This window comes from Ambystoma mexicanum, chromosome 14, assembly GCF_040938575.1.
Source record: "Ambystoma mexicanum isolate Mex_15411 chromosome 14, UKY_AmexF1_1, whole genome shotgun sequence".
NCBI classification, from domain to species: domain Eukaryota; kingdom Metazoa; phylum Chordata; class Amphibia; order Caudata; family Ambystomatidae; genus Ambystoma; species Ambystoma mexicanum.
Window position 1 is genome coordinate 46030182 of NC_090940.1, and position 23155 is coordinate 46053336.

The following is a 23155-nucleotide window of genomic DNA, read 5'->3' on the forward strand; positions in this document are numbered from 1 at the left end:
AAGCAAGAACATTCTACATCCTTGGCGTGGTCGCAGTTATCAAATCAACCACTTCTAGCGCGGATCAGGTAATCTTACTAGGCTAATCTGCTACAGACTTGTTTTATGCATGTCAAGTAATAGTTTTATTCTATCGTTTTATTATTTTACTGAATGTTTGGTTAGTGCTTTCCAATTGATATGCACCTTAGTTATCGTCCACTGGTGTTTGTTTTCAGTTATAATTAGTGTTATCCATACTAATGCAAGTACCGTCTTTCAGGGAGATGTTGAAGCGTCCGCCACATCTACAACATTTCTAGATGTTCTTCACCAGCAGGAGGTATGGATACTGATAGCTCCATCGTTTGATTGTTCTACACAATGTTTCATTCGTGGTTAGAAGTTGATATGTACCTGTGCTGTCGACCCCAGGTGTGTGTTATGTTTTCACTATTGTAATCTTCACTAATGCAAGTACTATGTTTCAGGCAGTTGATGGAGCGTCAACCCCTGCACTTGATGCAGAGCCTGACATTCAATTAATTTCAGGGGAAGTGGAAGCGGGACCATTCGTATACGAATCGGCACAACAGCTTTCGGAAGTGCGCACTACATTTGCAACATCCATAGATATTCTTCAGCAGCAGGAGGTATGGATACTGAAAGCTCCATCACGCGTGATTATATAACGTGATTCCATTTGCTATACTTTCTTCCCTATTAACGCAAGTGCTGTGTTTCAGGGAGACGACGGAACTTCCACTATAATCACAGCATCCCATGTTGATGATGCAGATGTAAAGGAATCGGAGAAATAAGTCGATGAAATCTGCATATTTATATTTTCCTCGATTGTTTTAGACAATGCATCATTTGTAGTTATCTCTTTATATGTACCTGTGCCGTCGACCCCAAGTGTGTGTTATGTTTCCAATATTGAAAACCATACTAATGTAAGTACTGTGTTTCAGGGAGATGCTGATGCCTCCTCTCCAATACAACCATTCATGGCAGTCCATGCAGAGCCAGAGGTATGGATACTGACAGCTCCATCGAAATAGATCATCACTGGTCGAAATAGATCATCACAGGTCGAATACTTGTCGTTTGATTGTTGCACACAATGTTGTGTTTGGCTATTGAGATGTACCTGTGTGTTCGTCCTCACGTGTGTTTTATGCTACCAATATTTTGATACATAGTAATGAAAGTACTATGTTTCAGGGAGACGATGGAGCCTCATTACGTGCTGTCTATGCGGATACAGAAAATATAGTCGTTGCAGCGCAAAGGAAGTGAGGACATGCGGAAACGAATCGGAGCTACAGCGTGCAGATGTTGAAGGTCGAGTCATAAAAGTTGCAAAGAAAAAAACAAAAAAAGGTTAAAAACAGTTCATAACTTTAAATAAATGTTTGTGCTGGGGACTATTTTATGTTTTTTTCCAGTCAATTGGACTACACTTTATCTTGTGTTTAAACTGAACATCCCTTTTCCAATCTCTCCTCTAGTTACCCGTGGGCGTCAGAACTGTACATACACAGACAGTGAAGCGAATGAGAGATGTTGCTTGCCAGACCATGTACACTATGGAGGAACTATTAATTGAGACGAGGCGTGTTCAGGCTCGAGATGCTCATGTCCAATGGCCAGAACATGAATTAACTGTGTTTGGAGAATACAGCAAAGTTGCATTGGACCATTGCTACAGTGCGACCGCACCACCACAAGATGATGATATTGAATGTATTGAAGATAGCTCAAAAGTAGTTGCAGATCAATTCACACAATCTACACCCGCCAAAAAATTGCCACCAAAAACATGTCGACATTTTTGTGTTCTCCCATCAATGTTGAAGTAGCAGATGTCAAAATGACAGAATGAACCAGCCGCAGCATCCATAGACGCATCTGAATTTGTTAGCAGCGATATTACTTTCCAATGTGTTGAAATCTCCGCCACATCACAGGCTGAAACAACGTTGACGCAGGATGACAGTCTAATGAAAGAGAGCAAATACATTATATTCGACAGTTGTTTGACGGATATTATAAGTATGGTGAAATGTGGGCATTCAGTTAGAGGGAAAGTATGTGGCAAGCCATTGATTAATGCGACTCGTCTAATAAAAGGCAGTAACGTCAAAATAAATGCCGCCTGTCGATTAAATCATAGGTTCTCATGGTCTGCACAAACGATGCTGGGGAAAACGCCAGCAGGCAATCTACTGTGTGCAGCTGCATCACTTTTTAGTGGCTCCAGTTTTAGAAAGTTAGAGACTTTTTCAGTTTGTGGGACTCCATTTCATTTCTAAATCGCTGTACTACATATACCAACATGATTATCTGTTTCCGGCCATTAGTGATGCTTGGAAAATTGAACAATTGTCTCTAGCAAGTACATTCGAAGGGAAACGTTTCAGGCTAGCCGGCGATGGACAGTGCGACAGCCCTGGATTTTCTGCCAAGTACTGCACCTACCCCTTTCAGGACATGGATAGTAAGAAAATTGTGTTACCTGCACGACCACGAACTCACAATGTACATCCTCAGTGGCCATGGAGAAACTAGGATTTATAAAATCGGTGGAATATCTACAATCAAGGGGAATGCACATCGACCTCATAGTCACGGACAGACGTTTCAATTGCCAAGACAATGAGAGAGCAGTTCCCGCTTATTAATCATCAATTTGACGTATGGCATCTTGCTAAATCAATTAGTAAGAAAATCACGGCTGCAGGAAAAAAAAAGGTTTTGAAAGTATTTTGCAGTGGTCCCAGTCTATCACCAACCATCTTTGGTGGAGCTCAAAAACTTGTGACGGGTCCGTGGAAATACTACTTGGAAAATGGCAGTCACTGATACACCACTGTACCAACGTTCACCGCTGGTCAGAAAACCTACATTTCCACCAATGTGAACATGACCCTTTGTCCCCAGAGGAGGCAAGGAAGAAGAAGTGATTGATTCCATCTTCACCGACACACAAAGCCATTGAGAAGATTGTTTGACAAAACTATCAAGAGATTTGAGAGGACTGACAGAATTCTGTCACACAGGAGATTTGGAGGTGTTCCACAATATGTGCCTAAAATACAGGCTAAAGCGCTTGCATTTTAGCTTTCGGGGCATGAAACATCGCACTCTACTAGCGGTCTTGGCCCAGAACAGCAATGTCGGACGTGAACAATCTAGGACTGGGGTAAAGTAAGGATGCCTCGCTACACTAAGGTGTTTTCAAAACGAAGTAAGCAATGGGTGATCAAACCAGTCTATGATGAAATGCCGTTCGACTTTGTGAAAGGCCTTATTGTTGCTGTGTTAGAGAAGCAGATATGGAATTTTGGACGTTTCTGTGCAGAGCAGTGATCCATTGCCACCGAACATTGCAACTGTGCCATGTCCACCAGAAGCACAGCTGGTTGTGAAGTACAAATCCCGGATTAAATAATTGCAATATGATTGTCTTTTTGTAAATAAATGTTATTGTACAGTGTACCTGTAACCCTAACCCCTACCTTCACCATCCTGGGTGGCGAACAAGCTGGGTGTCATCTTTGAATTCTCTCCATTCACCTCATGTGTATGTATATATTTTTCTCATGTCTCATCTCATGTAAATGTAAATGCTGCGCACTGTTAACGGAGGGGAGGCTTGCGTATTGCAAATAATAAAACAAGCAATAAATCTCACTTTTAACTCAACTCCTGTGGTACTTTATACTTTCCCTGACCTTCCACCAAAAATTAAATGTCTCCATTTGGGCTGCAAAGCTCGCAGACAACGGGGACAAAATTGGGGGCCTTAGAACGCGCCAAGCGGGCTGTGGCATTTGGGAGAGAAGCCAGTTCGCATTTGCACATTGTGGCGCACTACATAGAGGGATTCTAAACTTCAAGTTCTCACAGATGCCTTTACTATGGGATGTTGCAAATAAAGAATGCGAAGGACAGCGGCTTTGATTTTCAGCTCGCGCCCAGAAGAGGCCCACAAGTCGCACTGGAAGTATAAGGGTCTATTGTTTTTGACCTTGAGACAGGGACCATGCCGAAAGAACTTCATTTGAAGGGGGTGCGCAATAACGTAAGACGATAAGGCAGAAAATTCAGAAACTAGACCGAGTTTCATTTTAGTTCAGTATACGAAAAATCGTTGTCAAGAGCACGGTCCGATTTACAGACTGCATTACGCAGAGACACAATGGAAATTTCAAATATAATGTGAGTAAATCTTTAGACGCTTTTGTACCGGAATGAAGAATTAACGAATGGATGCATGAATAAAATGAATGAAGAGCTAGGAAAAGCAAGGAAAACGTGTTCGTAGTGGGCACATGGGCATGCAGGTCCACTGGTCTCACCGATCTCGATCCTTGGCCCAGCCACTTTTCCCTGCACTGCCTACCTGCACTACGGGACTGTGTCTGTATCCTTCAGCCCCTTCTCCCAGCATTTACCTTGCACTTGCCACCAGCTGGCCCTATTATTTATCTTGTATTCTACTAACCATGTACAGCACTTTTACCCCCCTCTCCCCTTCCCCATGCGCGATCTGAAAGAGACCTGGCCTAGTAGGATCGTTGTCTGTCTGCCCTTGTTTCCCGCCCCCCCGCCTCGTCGCGCCTTGAAACACTTGTGTATAGGCACGTTACAAATGCCTTATCATATATCATTCCACACGCATGTAGACTAACTGTCGTTTCTCATTGTGTGTTGGCCTCAATTCATTTTGTTACTTTTCGCATTGATTTTAGAGCCGAACATACTCCATTGAACTATCCTTGCAAGCAAATAGTTTCTGATCAGCCGTAATAAATAAAATGAGTAATATTAATGAAGATCGGCTGGCGAGACTAATTATATTTTTTTTTGTTTTCATAACAAGTATTTGCTCCCCTTCTGCTACTGTCATCGGTTTGAGACACCGGCAGATGGTTTTTTCAACAGACACCTGCAGCTTCGTTTGAACAACTGGAGCACACTGACAATTTTATGGGACGATCGTCAAGGGCCCACATGCCCTACACTGTACTAGTGGCTAGAAGCAACATATCAACCTTTACGATGGACTAGTGCCTAGTTGATGGAACAGCTTTGCGGTTCACCGTGCTTCCAAAGTGCTTCTTTTAACGAAAAGCAACACCCTGTGTACCATAAAGGAACAGCGCGCGACTCAATATTAACTTAAACGGATTTGCGGATACAGATAAAAGAAAATAAATGGCTGTCGGAGTTCATATGGCAATTGCTGAATATTCTCTAAACATTTAATGTCAAATAAATGTACTTTACCAAATGTACCGTGTTGCGGTTTGATTTTAAAGTACAGTTTCATATTCCGAATTGTGGCGCGCTGTGTTGTGAGATGTCTGTGTTGGTTTCCGGGTTCTGTGTGGAGTCGCGTAGAAGACGACTGGGCGCGTTTGCCTACGCAGCACAGAAATGTCACGGAGAGAGGCAGGGAATATGAATGTTTTGATAATGTCAGGCTCATGGCGGGGGATTTGATTTAGTGCCGCAGAAGCAGGTCAGCCAGGGCGATGCGGCAAGTGATAGGATTATCACAAAATGGCGGCTCCCTGGTGCCCGTTTTCGCTTGCGTTTAATGGACGAAAACTCGGGTAAGGTCCATAGGAAAGTTTTCTAAAATCGAGCCACTTAGGCTTAAAAAAATATGGCCGACCCGTAGGGACAATACAAAATGTTACTGGACCATGCCTTTAAATACTTGAGTTGAAAAGATAAGGTTGTAGTAGCAAAAATATAATCTTGAGGGGAAAGTAGTAAAATCAAAAAGTAAAAGATGCAAGGCTTTGAATTAAACATTACCACTACCGTTGTGCAGCGCAACATTCCATGCCATAATTCTGTAGTAAGTCTGTGCCATTATAATAAGGGGACAAGCCATTCATAAAGGACTCTTCGTGCTGCCACCGAAAGGTGCACTTCAACCTATTACTAGGCCATGTCCCCTCTGCACTGGAACACAAGCAACCACATACGTTGTAGGCGTCTAGCAATTTGGGAGGGACTTCTCATATTAGTGACAGGGCCAAGACTGACTGCAAACAATGGTTTTTTTGATTGATATTTTATTTCTATCACGCTCGTACACAAGTGTTTCAGAGCGTGACAAGGCAAGGAAGGGGAACAGGGGAGAACAAAACAGCGATCTTACTAGGCCTAGTGACATTGAGAACGCGCAAGTGCATGGGAGAGGGCGAGGGGAAAAGTGCATGGAAGAAGGGAGAAGTGGAAAGTGCGAAGCAGAGGAGAAACAAATAAATAACAAATAAAGGCAACAAACAGTGGTAATGCAGCCAGCAATTTGCAAGTGCTAGATTTAAGGCAGAAGACAGTGTAGGAAGGAAATAAAATGGTATGGGAGGCTGGCCAGAGCAATGCCGGTGGTTAGAATTGATTCAGAGACTTTTGCCTATGAGGTACAAGCCAGAACATATGCAATGGTACACAGATAGGATAGAGATGAAATGTGAGGAGAAACCCATCCTATGTGAGTGGGTGTTCATTTTCCACCCAATGACTAGTCATTGCTATGTTAATGCCTATGGCATTACCACCACTACCTGCCCCTCGCCACCACAAGGTAACCTTTCTGGAGCTCTTTGGGCAAGCTCCATCACAAACTAACACTAAACGTGTTGCTGTATAGGGCCGGTCAGTGTTATATCCAAGCATTATTTTTAGTGTTTAATTACTTAATTGCCTCTGTAAATGAGCTCCTGGTGTACTAAAAATCTCAATGCTCGTCTTCAGCCAGTTGATTTTATAAAATCAATATCTTGGTCAGTGCCTCTGTTCCTGAAGTCCTTAAAGACTTTAAGCAACCAATCGTAAAGCCAACAGATTTGGATTGCATATAGGTATTGGACATTTGCCAGGCAATGCCATCACATGCCCAGGTACTTGCACTGTTTGCCAGCTGTTTCCATTTTATGGCCAGGTGGTGCCCTTACAGTAGTGCCTGACAAATGCTTGCAGCCTCAAATCGTCTACTCTTATAATACCACATTGCCCATCAGTTTACTTCTTAAAAACCAGGCCCAACTCATCGTACGGTAAGAAGCTGCATTGGTTCCCTTAGGATTCTTATCCCCAGAACAACTAAAAGAGGCCTTAAGTACCTTCACCTAACCCTGAGTAAACTTGGGCATATCAGCATAAAATAAATTCATCAGCTTGTTTGCAGAGTGGGCATTCCTCAATTATGTGGCCACTCAGGAGCGTACCAAGCAGTGTGCAAGAATCCCAGTCTGAAGCAGACACATAAAGAGCACTCATAGGGTGGATGGATTCCATCCAAATAAGGCTTGCAATTCCCCAGCGAGTTAGATGAAAGGAATTCAGGGCCATTATTCAAGGCCTCCAAATTCTGGAAGCCACTGCACTTAGCAATTGTCTTGAGGTCAACCTTGAGCGAAGGGCAGCACTCACTAGGTTTATCCCAGAAACATCTAGCGCCCAGCCCACATAACGTTTTTACATGGAGAACCCAACCCTGTTTTTTGTACCTTCCAATTGCAAAATGTCCCTCAGGGCAACTCTATGGTGCCAGGCTCGGGAAAGACCACAGTCTTACCCAATACAAGACTGGCTTTAGAGCAATCAAGTCAAGTAAATGCCAAATTTGGAGGTCCAATTGAATAAACGAGGTCAGGGCATTCTTAGGCAAAAGCAGTAACTGAAGTTATTCTCCATGGAAGATAGTATTTTTGTATTTGCATAGCCTCAAATTTCGGCACTGTAAAACAATGCAGGCAATGATTTCTCATCAAATAACGCTATAGCTTGCAAAGAAAGGACCAGATACCCCACTATATTAGTTCAGGTTAGCCTTGGTCTTGACAAGTTGGTCGGACCACCACCTCGTTAAACCAGATCCCCAATTAATCAAAGTGCCTAACTTGGTCCAATACAAGCCCATCAACCTCGATCGTCATCTGCAAGGCTTGGAAAAAGGGGATTTAAAACCATAACTTGGGTTTAAGTGCCATTAAGCACAAGGCAGAGCTCCTTGCATCTCTCCAAGATGTTGTTAAGGGCCGATCTCAGCACAGATGCAGTACTGGCGAGGGTCGCCGCTTTATCGGTGTAAAATAGAGGGGGCCATTTTTTTAACCCAATTTTTGTAGCGTCTAAGGCACCTGCCTCCAGCACGTCCACCGTTTCCTGGATGTATAACAGAAAGTGGAGCGGGGCCAAGACAGATCCCAGGCGAACCCACTTTATCACATCAAATAGGTCGGTCTGGTCGCCTCAAAGGCCATAATGCAGTGTAGCTTGGGTCTGCGCATGGACTAATTTGATTGCATCCATCAGCTCTTTTGGGACTTCCCACCTCTTCAAGATCTGCCACAACAATGCACTTGGGATGGTGTCAAAAGCAGTTTTGAGATCCAGAAATAAGATACTTTCATTTTGAGTTGTTTTGTATTTTTATGGATTAATAAGAATAAGGACAACAGGAAACAATGACCACGGTACCCCATCCAACATGAAACTCCACCTGGGCATTACTAATGATCCCTGTATCATCCAACCATTTTTGCAATTTTGCCAGCAAGACTTTGCCAAAGGTCTTCCCGGCACAATCCAGTAAGGATATCGTGCAGTAGTTTTCGATCTTCAGCCCCTTTATGTATAGGTACTATTATGTCCTCGCTCCAAGTTAGAGGGACTTCCTTAGCACAGATAGCAGCGTTGAATACTCTCACAGGGTCGGGATCCAAATAGACTGTTCATCCCGGAAGAAGTCTACTGGTATAAAAAAATAAAAAATAAAAAATATCAGGCACAGCAGTTTTACCCCCTTTTTGCGAACCCAGGGCTTCTCCCACCTCCTTACATGATATAACCAAGGATACTTCTGGGAGGGGCGAATTTACATCCAGGCTCTCCTCTCTAGGCAACCTGTCTTCATGACTCTCGTACCATGCCTTTGACTCTGTGCCACACCGACTTGCAGTCTTCCTCTGGGATTTTCTGAACCTTGCCACTAACAGGACTTTGTTTCACCCAACTTTGTTACCAGCTTCCTACCTGTCTGCAGCCTTACGTCTCATGTTAGAGTGCTTCGCCCCTGCAGAGCCGCCTTGTAGCACACTAAATTGCTCATCTGCCCTGTGATTGTGCTTAACCTCTGTGCTCCACTTGTGGCTCCTGCATTGCGGTAACTGTACTTGTATTACTTGCTTTCCATTATCCAACGGTTCACTCAATCCATTCCCCCTTCTTACAGTCTGCTCGTTTCCCTTACTTTTGTGGCCACTCACCTTAGGTTGAGGCTGTCCATTGATATTACTTACCTACTTAGTTTTTCCTACCTAACCCCTTACCTGTATTCTGTAGCCTTGCTCTACTCATGGACCCAAGCATTCTTGGTCCCCATCTTCAAGAAAGGAGCTGGGGGTTGTCTAGCTAATTACTGACCCATCTCCCTCCAGGATGCAGGGGTGAAAGTGTTTGCCAAGGCGATCCGTGGCCATTTAATGGCATGGAGCGTGGAGGTGGGGGCTTTGTCATCATCTGCAGGCTGGCTTCCATCGCGGTTTCAGCGCAGTAGATCAAGTATTGAGGCTCTAGCTGATTTTGGACAAGTACATGGCTGACATAAACGCAGTTTTTGTGGATTTGAAGACCGCGTTTGACAGTGTACCCAGAGCAAAACTGTTGTATTTGTGGATTAACAAGGGTCTTCCAGTCACTTTATAGTAATAATGGGGCAACAAGTACTCACCCGACATCCTCCAGAATAAAAAAAAAAAATATTTAAAAAAGGGAGGCAACAGTTAAACAGGGCTGTGCCCCTGCACCAATCCAGTTTAGTCTTTTTGTTAATGGGGTTATTGACTGCCTGGTAGGCGAGCAGAACGATGCCCCTTTCCTTGCATGCGAGCCAATACCTATCCTACTTGTGGATGACGCGGTTCTCCTCTCACTGACTGGTAGCGGAGCTGACATTTTTGAAGTCCATATTAGGGCATCCAGCCAATGCGCCCAATATCCTGGTTTTGTGGGAATTGGGCTTGCAGGGCATTGGCTTTCTTTGTCGAACAAGACAGGATCCTTATGGGCTCCAGTGTGGTCAAATGGTAATCTCAGTAACTATAGTTGGGACATTAGGGATGTTTGTACTCACCAGGGAGGGCGTGATCTTCCCTGGGTGCGAGCCATAAGAAAGGAGCTGGTTGCAATGGGGATGGAAGGCTACTGGTTGCAGCCTGTCAAATTATTATTCAAAAATGTCAATGTAGTTAGATGGGAGAGAGTCCAGAGCGAAACTTATATGCTCAGCTAGTTTCCCCCCCCCCCAATCTATCCAGGAAAATTGGCACGGGCTTTGAAAGTTCTGGATAGCATGCAGGGGAAGTTAATGAAGGCACGAAATTGCATATATTACCCTTGGCTAGTCTAAAGTACATCTGAAACCCAAGTAATCCAGCAGTTTGTCCCAAGGAAGAAGAAAGCACTGTGCACTTTATGCTGTTCTGTCCAGCCTATGCCAACATCAGGAGAAACTGGTTGATACCACTTTTTAAACAATTGCATGTGAGAATGGTTCAAGTGGCCCTGTGTCCGTTTGGCAGCAGAAAGTGAATTATCATATTTGGATCTTTTTGTTGCAGGCTTGGAAAAAGATACGCATTTTTAGCTTGAACAGCGAGAGATCCATTGTACCGGACCCTTACTAGGGCCTTTTTACATTTTAAATTGCACGGTTCCTTTTGTATAGAAACAAATTATATCTTATGCTAATAAAGTAGTTTTTAAACTGACTTATGATCCATTTGGGTAGAAATAAAGGTATTGATTAATCGGTTAGGGTCCCTTTCTTGCCACATTTTTATCTCTATGTGACATTTCTCACCCACGCTCTCTCTCGGCTGCCGAATGTGGCCCCAATACATAGCATGCAACAAATCTAATTTCTAAATGGGAAGCCACTATAACTGCGTCCAGTACATATGACAGGTCATCTAGAGATTTACCAAAGTGCATTTTTATGCACATTTCCAAATACAGCTTTAACATCATACGTATATTCATGTTGCTCCATTTGGCCGGGGGAGCCAAAAGTAGATCCAGCTAGCCGTCAAGCTAACCAGGTTCCTCTACGCACCATCCAGGAGCAAAATAGCTCCCAGCAGTTGCGAACCCTGACTTGACGGAAATTATCTGAATTGTCAGCTTTCTGCCATTACCCCTGGGCCGGGAAACACTTTTGTAAAGGCGCCACACAAATGCCCAATAAATAAAAATAAAAAGAAATGTGCGTTACATCCGACTACTTTTCTTCTCCACCCTGGTCCATGTCAATAGGAACGGTACACCAGCCGTGACCAGTTTGCAGCACTCGCAACACTACCTTATTTTTTTTTTTAATTTTATTTTTAGACTTTAGTTTTGTAAAAGAAAACAAACTGTCGTTCCCATTCCCTAGTCAAAATCCTCATACATTTCGCGCATAGACAAGTGCTGCCATAAGTTCTTCCAGCTGTTTCTCATAGCGCTGAACTATCTGGCAATTTAGATATTTGTGGTATCATCATGTCCATGAAGTTAATCACACCGCAAGTTAACTGCACATTTGTTCCCGTTATTAGATAGTTCCACCATTCAGACATATTTCCATTTTTTGGGGCATATCGTTTCAAGTGCAGTGAGTGTTGACCGGCAATCTTCGGACAACCGATTATCAAATGTTTAATCGATTCCACCTCTCTCTGGCAAAAGCGACAAATGTCATTTTTAGTCGTTGGGTCTTTTATTTTCATCAACCGTTCCTTTGTGTTATAGAGATTGAGGCGTAGCCTTAGAAACTGGTTTCGATGATAACTTGATGGAAATTTGGCAAGATACTTGGCAGTTTACCTACTTTTTGCGTAGTCAGACCCAAGTCTATCGCAGATACTAATGATGCTCGTTTTTCAGCATTCATGATCCACTTCCATTGTTTACATTTTTCTTTTGCCAGTTGTGGAATCATTAGGACCAAAGACATTTCTATGTCAGCATCTTTCAAAATAGCCATTAGTTTCTCTTCCCAACTATTTAGTAGGGTAGCTGATACATCATGACTTGTTATTTAAAATGAGATAAGCTTTTGATACAGAAGATAATCTCATTTTCCTAAGAAATACTATTGATTTCCACAACACAAGGGAGTTTGAGAGCTTTTCGCCAAAAGCTCCCTTCCATTTGTGACCAGAAGCTTGCATTGATATTCCACCCTGTTTCACTGCCAAAACAGGCCACAGGGGTCACTTTTTGCTGATGGAAGGTTACCAATGGTTCAAGTGAGAATTTTCCATATTTTGTATGTAGTTTTTGTCCTTGTAAAGCAAACATCCTCATGCGAGATCACATCATTGGTCCAGCTCCATTCTCTAATCGAGATATTAAAGTAGACACCCAGGTATCGAATTGCGTCTATTCTCGTCAACACTTCATTGTATACATGCCACTTCATTTTGGTTTTGTATCCGAGAACCATGACTGCAATTTTTTTGCATTTATATTTAGCTGATTTGCCGTTCGATAGTTCTGCAGAGCTGACAACAGTCTTTGTAGGCCTATTTCAGTGCTATCAAGCAGTACTACATCAGCGTAGATTAAATGGTTTACGTGATTTCCATTCACTTTGGAGGGAAGGACCGTGTTTGGGCGAGTGCCTCCGGAAGGTCAGCTAAAAAAAGTTTAAACAGCAGGGCTGCTAGAGGGCAACCCTGTTTTACACCTTTTGTTGTTTTTATATGATCTGATAGTTCACCTGCATTTAGACGCACGCGGATGCTGGTATTAGCGTGTAATGCCATCAACGGAGATAATAGCTGGTTTGGGCAGCCGCAGGTCTTCAATTTCTGCCACAAGAGCTGGTGATTGATGCTATCAAAAGCTTGTTTTAGGTCGATAAATGCTAAGAACATCTTTTTTTGTGTTTTATTGCATCTAATTTGACCAAATTTAGTAGCATCAAATTGAGTTCCACCCCGACACCCTTGGTAAACCCAGTTTGTCTCGCATCATAAATCATATTGTCTTCTGCCCATAAAGAGATCTTTCTTTGAAGGAAGGTGGCAAATATCTTCCCCATAGTGTCTAACAACGGTATGGGCCGATAATTAGCCAGATCGTCTCGATTTCCACTTTTAAACACAGGGACTACAATCGCCTTAGTCCAAGAAGCAGGAATCTTTGCTATTTGGGCAATATGGTCAAATAGTTTTTTGATGAATTGTGCCCAATTGTCTTTATTTATCTTAATCATCTTTAGAGATCCCATCTGGGCCGGCTGCTCGCGAGGACTTCAATTTTTGAATTGCGTTCTTAATTTCTTCAACAGATTTGAAGACGTCCCAGTTGCAAACTTCATGTGTGGATTCAGAGAGAGTGTCAGCGTGGTCGTCATTGAATACGGCCGAATAATGTTTCTCCCAGGTGGCGGCATTCACTCCATTCGCTAGAGAATTTGTTTGATTTAACTGGCCAGAGTTCATTATTTTCCATATGTTGGAGCTATCTTTTTGAATCAATAGACGCAACATCAGTTCGGCTTGTTCTTGCTCGCGTACGATGTTAAAGGACTTAAGCCAGTTGCGATAACATTGGCGTCTTAGCCATCAACAGCGTTGGATTGTTTCCACCAGCAGCATTCTTTAACATTTTCAGATCTCTGAATAGTGTTTGTTTTGCTTCACGTAGTTCAGGGCTAAATGGGCGAGTATAACCTCTAGGCGTCAACTTGGTTGGGCTAGTGAATTGTTTTAGTAAGGGCGCATATTCTACGTGTTGCTTATTTGAGCAGGTATAGCTGAAGTCTGTTGTCAATTTATCGATCTGCTTGCTGTTTATTCGCAGACTGTTTTGTGCACCGTTAATATCTAAGTGCGAGGTATAACTGAGATTGGTTCTTTTATGAAAATTCCACCAAGATGATACATCAAGTGCATCATGATCACTTGTTATTGATTTTTATATTGATAGATTTGAAATAGACATTTAGATTCTCAGAAACCCAGATGTAATCTAGGGTTTTCTTTAGATCCCCTCGATGCCACGTGGCGGCTGCAGGAATGTCGCCTCTGGTGCGTCCATTTAACATTAAGCAATTACGTTTTGTTAATTCATAGACCCATTTTGTGCCACGATCTGAGATTTCCGTTGGAATTTGTTGCATGTCATTAAGATGACAATCTTTTGTTTTGTCAAACCAAGTGTAATTTAAATCGCCACATAAAAGGCTCTTCAAACGAAGCATAGCAGCTGTCTATTTGCAATGTTACTGACGCCAAGTATTCTGATTCCGAGATTACAGGATTCCAATAGGTGTTTATTAACAGTAGATATTGTTTATGGAAATTTCCCAGCTGGTCACATGTGGATAATTTGAGGGTAATCGCCTGTACAAATAGATTGGGGTTTTGAATTTCAATAACTTCCCAACCTGAAGAGTTCTTAATCATTGACAATAGGCCAGAGAATGGACGTCCAAATTGATTTTTACCAGCCTCATTTAAATAAATTGTGTAGCCATCGCATGAAGGGATCTTCCGGAGCCACGTTTCTTGCAGGCAGATGAAAACACTGTTTATGTCGTGTGGACCACCTTCTTGAAACAAATGGGCGAAGCCTCGTGTATTCAATGATGTTAACCGTTTGGTCAGACCTCTCGACCCTACATCATTCTATACATGTCTCCTTTGTTTATTTCGGTTGAGTGCACCGACTGTTGTCAGAGTTGTTTCCACAGAACTTCTCTTTTGGCCTCGCTAGACAACACTACCTTATTGTTATAACTGTTCCAAATGGAAAAGCCGTCACTAAGAACCCCTGTACCAAATGCCCTCCCTGTTAAGTTCCCCTTCTCTTGACCTTGCAAACGCCCTGAGGTGAGCCACTGTGAACCATGTATCCAGCTCTGCTAACATGCAACTAACTCCTTTATCACGACCTGCAAAAACAGAAGATGGCCTGCATGACAGACTGGCTACAAGAAAAAAAGCCTGGGACTCCAGCTTGACCCTACTGCCCACTGTGGCATGGTCAGTGTCATCGTCAAAGCATTCTGCGGCTATACTTATAACCATGAAAATCCCTCAAAGTATGCCACAAACAAAACACCACACCCATGGAAGTTCCCTGTGTACACCAAGTCAAAGTCTACTCCAAAACCCCACAACACGTGCGGCCAAAAAGGACGCGGACACGTACATCGTCCATGAAGGCACCAAACAGGGGGCCAACAGCAGCTAATGAAAATCTGGGCACCCACTGCATGATGTAAAAAGTGAATATTAGAGACCTACAAAAAAAGAAACGGTCTTCGCACGCGATCATGTTTACACGTTCGGGATAAAAGCCAATTTTTGGAATACCAATTAAAAACTGCCAGTATGCAACCTGGGACAAGAAAGCGGATTAAGGCCGCAAATACTGTAATTATGGGAGGGACAATAAACCACCCAGCTTTGCAAATGCCAACAAAGAAACGTGAAGTCTAAAGCATTCCATGAAAGACCTCACGGAAAAGCGTACTGCGAGGTAAGCTACCTACACCTCCTCACTACCAATGCCATAGTAAATGCAGTATGAAATACTGTCCAAAAGCAAACGGTCGGCTCCCACTGCCGCTTAAATGAAAAGGGTCCGCTTGTTAGGCACCGACAAAGTGAGCTGCAGCACTCCAGCAGTGGAGGAGGGAAGCGAGGAGTAGCGATGTACCTTGGACACTAGTAGTAAAGCATGTAGGTTTTCTGAATCATTTTTAAATGATTTAATTCCTCTTGTATGCACTTTTGCTCTGATGCAAAGAAGGCTTCCGTACACCGGCAGGCCACCAGTAGGGGTTGCCGCCGCCTACGGGTCACACAGCGGACATGTTAAGGAGGGTGGAGGCAATGACCTGCCGGGAGCTTGGGAGTTCGGGGGGAATACATCCGGAAACTAGGCGCTTCGTGCCAATGAAGGGCTGGAGATGGTGCTGCAACCAGAACCTGGTGAGGCACTGAACAAAGTATCAAGTGGCGGGGAGGGGGTTGTCGGTCGAGTAGGTTTAAACATACAAAGATAAAACAAACGTTATACATTTGATTTTTTTAAAAGGCCAGTTTAACATTCCCCTTTCACAAAAAAAAAAAAAAAAAAAAAAAAAAAAAACACATACACATTCCATTATGGAAACACTTACCAAAAAAAGCAATTGCAACTTATCTTTACCAAGCGATTCCCATCTTAGCAGCCCGTGTAATGAGATTAAGTAGCTGAAACAATATCATTACGTTTTACAGAGCAGATGCCAGATATTCATGGTACAAGCCACGTAACGGCATTCAAATAGTCACTAGTCTCCCCAGTTGCACACGTATGCGAAGCACACCATTTCTTACTCGCCAAGTGCAATTATCACTAGCCAACAACTAGTGCCATTTTGAGGCCATATACAGTTATTTTTGTCAAGTGCCCAACACTTTTTCTACTCCTTTGAGGGACAGCGCGTTTCGTTTCTTATTGGCCTCGCTTGGTGGAGATTGCTTTTCCAATCATATCTTTTTCCAATTGCAGAACGGTCATGTCTTTTAAAGTTTGAACGAGTGGGTCCCCAGATTGGTTTACAAGGCAGTGTATACCAGATGTCTGCAACTTCCTGGCTCTGCAGATGTTTTGCACTACCACTCCCGAAGGACCCTGCAGGCTTAGCCAATGATGCAGGATTATGGGATTTTTGGCCCAACACATCTGGGGAGCCACAAGCTGTAGACCACTGTTATAACTCTTAAGCTAATGCTTTCAATGCTGAGGGGAGACTGTTCAATAACTAACACGTGCACTTAATCCTTCAGCTTTGCCATAGTAGATGCTGGGTCCAATTCCAGAGAGATCCTTGGTAGTGACGATTTACAGAAACACGACACCATCAGGCTTCACTCTCCTTCTCCAAATTCCATACTCCTGAACCGTTTATATCAAAAGTGTTGGCCAGAAACCAAGTAATCGGTTAGATGACCAGTTTATTTACACTGCTGAGCAGATCACCTTGAAATCAAATCTTTTCAACCCACACTCGTGGATAACAAGAACCACCCACTCCCACCCGCCAATCTTACATACATGGCTGATCCCATACCAGAATGTGACATTGTCGTCAACTACTGGAACATTATTTTCACATAATGGACGCAAGGCCGAAGCGATTCTGGGCAAGTCAACGAGGATATTATCTTAAGCACATGTTAATAATACTTCTACCTTGCAAGTACTCAGTCTTGGGGGGAATGTCTTACAAGAGCCAGGGGTTCTGTGAGGTCTAAAAAATATATATAATAAAGTGGAACTAATACAACCCTGTCTGAGACCCCCTTTCTGTATTTATCTGCCTGGTATATCTTCGCTTAACACTTAGTCCAACCATTTACACTGGTAACCTAGTGAAGAATATCGAGAGAACAATGGAGCCTCTACATACAGTCCACTATAGTAGATCTTTAAGTATTGAAGCCAGGCAGGCATCCATTAATAAGTGAGGAGGATGCAATCTGACTAACCAAGCAGAACAGTGCTACTGCTCATATCGAGAGTACAAACACTCAAGAGCTTTTACTTTCGTGCCTTACACCCTTCGTACACTGGGGTGGATTAACAAAGTAACCCTTCCACGACTCCATCACCCATCAGATAAGACTCTTCCACACACACCCTGCTAATATGACAGATCATCAGGTGGGACATTTCATTCCAGCAGCAGTCCTACTATCGTGGCAAGAAGCCAGAGAAGGATTCTGAGTTCTACATAAGATGAACAAGTAGTAAATAACTTTACAGCCGTTTCCATCATGGCTTTTTACCAGTTACCACCAACACCACACAATACAGTAACACCAATACAAACACTGGTATACAGATGCACTAAAGGTTAAACCGCACTCGCCCCCACCCCCACCAACTCCCACAAGCAAAACAATCCCAGATGACAATTCCTCCTGGTTATGAACCTATCCCCTCATCCTATCCTCACTAACCCCCCCTCCCATCTTTTCTTCCAGAGCCACGTGAGTGACTAAGTGCCCCTGGGTGGTAGCGGTACATGGTATAAATCAACATAACATTTAATGGGGCCCCATCACGCAAACGCCAGTGAAGTAACTTACAACTCAGTAATTCTAGTAAATAAAACTCAGGATAAAAATCAGGATTCTGAGCAATCATTACTTTTTCAAAATCACACCTGATCACGACGGAGAGCTGCGATTGTTCCTCTCCAACAACAAGGTTCTCTCATTACCCATATTTTGCAGTTGTTGCGAGAACAAACGTTTGAATCAGGAAAATTAAACATCAATGCTTTTCAACTATTCATCCAAAAAACCCATTTGGGTAATTTGAGGCAAAGTGTCTCCCCGTAGGTCTGTTACAGTTCAATACAGGTCGAAAATAATTCACTAAGACCCATCTCCTTAGTTATACGTTTCAAAGAATGGACAGCAGACTACAATTCTGCATGAAGAGCATGCCATGTGTGCAAAAACATTTCTGGGATCCAGGTGTTCACTAGAAATGGTGGTAGTTATTAGGTACTCCATTAACAGAAAAATCACATGATGCTCGTTAGTCTGTAACACAGCATTTAAAGTTACAGATAAAGCAGTCCCAGTCAACTTCCCTGCCTCTTCCTTTCAAAGCCAAACATTCCAACCCTCTCCACCTGGGGCCTAAAACATTCCATCAAGTGCAAATACCATCTACTTGACCACTACCTAAATCGTGCAAGATACATACATGGGTGCATGTGTAACACTAAGCTCCAATATAACACATATCCTTCCTTACTACTTTTTTGTATTAACGCACTTCAAAATACATTGAAGCTACTTGCAAAACTGCCACTGTCTCCCTACGCCATTGCTCACCATTGCACAACCGCACAGTGTGTCCCAGGTCTTCAACTCTCATGGGAAATTGACACCCCCTTATCCACCCTCCTTCCCAAATGTACTTTAATCATCGTCCCCTTTAGCATTGGTATCTCAGTTCTCATTTCTTTGTCCCTCCTTTGATCCAGCACCATTCTTTCCATCACTTCATCTTCCATCACCACCTCCCCTTTCTCCTTGTACTTATTCATCCAACCCATATGAAACGTCGTATTAGGATGTCTTCTCAACACTACAAAAGGTGACATTCCCATCGTTTAATGTGGAGCCAACCTGTATTGAAAGACTTTCCAGAACAGCACCCAATCTCCAGCTGTTAAATGCAATCCTTATGGCTTCCATCAATGTTATATTAAAACGCTCTACCACTGAATTCCCTTTTGGATTGTACAAATCAGTGGTGGAATGCTGCACACCATGCTCTTTAAAAAAAAAATTGAGGACCATTATCTGACAATCTTTCTTGGAAAGCCTTCGCTCCAGAAAATAGATATCAGAAAATTCTCCATCCTGCACGCACTAAGAGCTTTAACACCACACACCCAGCCACTTTGACAGCATGTCCACCGCCACAATCACATCATTTCCTTGACTTCCCCTCACCACAATCAGACCAAGATAGTCCACTGCCACCACATCCCATACTGATGATGGCGGCTCCACCAAGCATATGGGCGGCACTCTCGTAATCAATGCCATCATCGCTATTTGCTCATTCTTCACAACTTTTCAATAGCTGCTCCACATGGCGGTCCATCCCCAGCTACCCGTACTCCCGACAGATCATCCCCTTCATTTTGCGAACCCAAAAATACCCTTTGTGCGGCGAGATTCTGATAACAGTCTATCAGACCTTCCGGAACTAGTCGTTGGCTGCGCACCAGAATACTTTTTTCCACACAGTTAATTTTTTACTGTACATCTCATATTCATCTTCCAACTCCTCAGCCAACCTTTCCGAACAAACTCCAGCACACTTTTGTACAGGCCAACTTTCTCACATTGACCTCTCCAATTCTCTTCTCCACCAAGTCGAACAGTGAACACTTCTCCCTCCATAGCATCCTTACCACCGCGGTCTAGATCATCAACATCCCCGACAGCACTGCGAGACAAAGGATGCACAACCAAATTTAGTTACCCTGTAATGTACCGAACCTCAAAGTCCAAACCTTCCATCCATGTTATCCACCTTACAATTCTTCTTGACACTCATTCCAATCCTTTTCTATTAAAAATAGCCACTAAGGGCTTATGATCAGTCTCAATAAAGAACTTTCTTCCAGACATGTAGTTCTTACACTTCTCCAATGACCACACACAAACCAAAAAAACAAGCTTCTCGTTCAACAACTGAACACCTGGTTTCTGCATCCTTTAGTACACGCAATGGAAACGATACCGTCTGCAGGTCGCCTATTTTCTTTTGCAAGAAGACAATGCAAACCTTTTTCACAGGCATCAGTATACAAGTGAACCTCTCAATCTTCCTTGAAGCCTTTAAGCATGGGTGCCGCCAGTAAGCTTTGCCTCAAATCCTGCGTGTCACTTCAGTTTTTTTTTTTTAATTCACAAGCTCCCTCATACTCTTTGCATTTTCCGCCAAGTTCTTAATGAATTTTCCATAATACTCTAAAATGATAACTCAGCTTTACTCTTTAGAGCTTTTATACAGGCAACTTTAGGCTTAATCCCCTGTGCAGACAACTTGTGCCCCAAATATTGTACCTTGTCCACCCTAGACTTTTCTCCAAAGAGATTGTTAAACCAGCATCACTTAAATTGTCCAAAAACAGCTCTCAACCTCATTTTCCTGCACACCCTTTCCCCAGACCGGTATGTCATCTTGATAACTGCATACACACTTTAAACCACCTAACAACGTATTCCATTACCCTTTGGAAAACAAAGCCATAATAAAACCAAATGGCATTCACCAGCACCTATGTACGCCAAAAGGTGTAATTAAAAGTAGTCAGGTCCAGGGACGTAAGCAAACTTGATGGTATGCTGCTCTTTGATCAATAGTCGACAACTTACATGCACCAGATAGCTCCATTAAAAGATAATTAATCCGCAGAAGAGGAAATCTCTCTGGTACCACATTTTTGTTGATAGCTCGAAGATCTATACATGGTCCCACACTACCATTAGGTTTCCTCACCGCCATCACCGGGCAAATCCATTCTGCAGCGTCAGCCTCCTCGATAATTCCTTCCTTCATCATGCGGTTATTTCACCTTCAATCTCTGATCTCAAAGCCAGGGTAATTGTCCTTCTTTTAACCCACCCTGGAATCGCAGCTGGCCTAATCTTAATATAGTGCATAAAACCCTTGAGACATCCTGTCCTCTCTTCAAACACCCTATGATACCATTCTTTAATCTTCATCTTGTGACAATCTTCATTTCCCCTTTCTACCAAAAAAAACAGACAGATGTTCAGAATCCAACCCCATCCCCAAGTCTGCCTGTGTTTCTCATAACATGTTTCCCCCCCCTCTCCTCATCACCTTCACCTATGGTGACCCGTTTTAAAAAAAAATATCTGGACAGGCCATAGAATTAGAAGCAGGACTAAAGTAAATACTTTAGTCCTACTTCTATGTTGCTGCCCTGTTGCAGGGAGGGGGTGTGCTCACAGTCAAACTCTTCTCATTGGAGCGCCAGGGAGGGGGGAGAGGGAGGAAATGGGGGCGTGAAAAGCATTTCACGACCCCATACGCACAGGAAGAGTTGCGTTGGGACCCAATTTTGGGATTTCAAAATCTCTCAGAAAAAAACGGGACAGTAGCCACCCACCCTTGGAAACGCAGGACAGGGTTTACACAATTAAAAAAACTCCCAGGACGGAGCGTGATTACACCAGACTCTCCTGGGAAAATCTGGACGTCTAGTCACCCTACTCTCACCACTCTAGGCAATGTGCTCTTTAAATCCGAAACAGGCATCAAATTATCCAACTATGTTAATGGGCATATCCCCATAAGTGTGCACTGCCACCATAGTGACAGCAATCATACTGGTTCTACAAAGAACTCATGGTCATGAAGGTGTAATCTGCGCCACTATCAATCAATTTGATGGGCAGGTGGTTAATCTTAATTTCCACATGAGGGTTGACCCTCTTTGGCCTATCGTCTGCATTCACCCCACACACAATCATTGTGTATGCCAGTGCTGTAGATAAGATTTAGAGGGAGTATTTGACTATTTTTTAAAATAAATAAAATAAATGTGAACTCCCTAAAAAATTAAAGTCCAATTCCCAAATGGAGTATTTTATGAGCAGGTAAAAATATATGTTTTAACTGGTAAACAAATGCTTTTGTAATAATTTCTTTGCACCTAGTTATTCATGTACGCTAAAAGATACAGGTTTACTTCTTCTGATCAGGCAATAAAAATAGTAATTTCTTCCTGTGGCACTACTGTGCTAAACATTTATGGAGCAGTGAGGGTGAAAGTAGGAGGGACCAGCTTCTGTGTGTCAATTTCCTATTTTTTTGTTGGGAGTGTTTCTACTCCCTATTTTTTTTTAAGCATTTGCCTATTATTAGAGTGTAAGTGTCCGATACACTCCTTGTCTGTAGGGCTGCAGATCGCACCATCCGCTCCAAGGAGACACCATCTTGCACACATTTCAGATCAGAACTAGGACCACCGTTTGCAGCAACGTGCCAAATGACATTTTCTTCCACAATCCCTTCAAATTACAGGGTACTACTCATTTGCTTAATGTTTAGTGCTCCTGCATCGAAAGCGGTGTGCCATTAAATCTGCCATAAACGTTTCCTCTCAGCTGCGGTTTCTTCTTGAACTGCTGTTTATTTTCTTCCCTTTGCTTCCCCTCTCTGCCTCTACTTCGCACTCCATGTGATTTGTCCCACATCCCGTTGGCTTCTCTACCTCCAACTCCTTAATGCACTTTTCATTGTGCTCAACCATTTGCCACTTCAATAAATAGCCTTCTCCAGGCTATCGCCTCCTTCTCGCCATAGAGGCTCTATTACCTTTTGACTGCTGCATCCAGCCCTACAGGTGAGGTGTGTATGGTGCACTTTCACTCCATAATAATTGGCAAACACTCCCCAAGGACATGTCTTGACCTCCTGCTTTCGCCCTCACATCTCCATGGATATATTTGGACCAGCAGTGCCGCAGGAAGAAACTATTTTAACCGCCTGATTGGAGGTAAACATGCAAGCCTGGACAGCCCAATAC

General features: G+C 43.1%; 1 protein-coding gene across 2 annotated transcripts in view; it reads right to left on the minus strand.

Annotated features, from left to right (window-relative positions):
• The window catches only part of G2E3 (G2/M-phase specific E3 ubiquitin protein ligase), a 950771-nt gene that overhangs the window by 926897 nt on the left and 719 nt on the right, over positions 1–23155 (minus strand). The gene's annotated exons all lie outside the window — the stretch shown is intronic.